Source organism: Apodemus sylvaticus, chromosome X, assembly GCF_947179515.1.
Source record: "Apodemus sylvaticus chromosome X, mApoSyl1.1, whole genome shotgun sequence".
Taxonomy (NCBI): Eukaryota; Metazoa; Chordata; class Mammalia; order Rodentia; family Muridae; genus Apodemus; species Apodemus sylvaticus.
Window position 1 is genome coordinate 142729707 of NC_067495.1, and position 1347 is coordinate 142731053.

Sequence of the window (1347 nt, forward strand, 5' to 3'; positions counted from 1 at the left end):
ATTTGAGTGAATTTCCGAATATAGTCTTTAAGTATCTAGTCAGTTAAGGAAGAAAAAGAAAAAATGGAATGTTAAACCCTCTGTGGTGATGGGGTGAAGGGGCAGTGGTAAAGCATTTAAAAATAAACAAGAAAAACAGCAGACACAGCAACTGGAACACTGCTCATCCTAAAGACTTTCTCTTACTTTATTATCCATTTACTGATATAGTCTTTTATCTGGTTGCACTTTTTCATTAGTAAGTCCACACAGAGTGTACTGTATTAGCACCAAATAATCATTGTTTTCATTCTGGATCACGGCAATAAAATTTGAATTATGAGGCGCATTACTAAATACCAGTGCTCGATAGTCATTTAATACTAGAAAATTAAGAACAATATTCTCATTGTTATTTTATTATGAGTCAAAACCTGAAATACAATTACAAAATAAATAAATGAATCAAAATTTAGTCTAATTATAAGCTGTAAAGCTCCCCCAATATGTATTTTAAGCAGAACTATCTTTTAAATATTCCAGAATTGCAGAAAGATTCCCATGCTTTTCCTGGAAATTAATTCAATTGGCCAGTAATTTCACAACTTGTTTCTTAATCTGACTACCAAAATGTTACTCCTGTTAAGTGCAAAGAAGACCATTACGAATTTATTTGCAAAAGCTAAAGAAATAGGCATTCGTAACAGGAACAAAGACTAAGACAATACAATTAAACAAACATACAATTAATGCTTCTAAGCACTTCCTATACTGGTAATGAAAACATTGCTGCCTATCAATAAAGGGAATCATGTATATACCTTGCATAGAGACAAGACATGTATATGACAAGCCATTCAATAGAAATGTCAACTGTACTGTGGAAATATCATGGGCTAACTTTTCTATACCTATAAAAATTACCTTTCTTGAATATCTAAATGAAGTAGCTTGAAATCACCTGCATGATCAAAGTAATACAGATATCTTGTAGGTTTCAAATGACTTCTGGTAGGATACATACCTTAGGCTCGCTTCCCCCTACAGCTGTTTCATCTGGTTTTCAGTGAGCCAAACCACATCAGCCTTCAAATCTTTTCTGGAGCAGGACCTTGGCAGTTCATACTTAAAATGCCAGCACTATAGATGCTGAGGTTGGAGAGTTCCAAGTTTTAAACCAGCCTACAAAGACATAGAGACTATTTGTTAAAAAAGAAAGAAAAGAAACTTCTGTTTGCATTTTTTTCATTCTCTTCCTATGGTAAAATCTGAAATCAAGTTTTGGTGATAAATGCATGTACTACTGGAATCTTGAGAATTTTATAAAAATATTGCATCTCATCAAAAGAAATATTAGCTTAATACCAG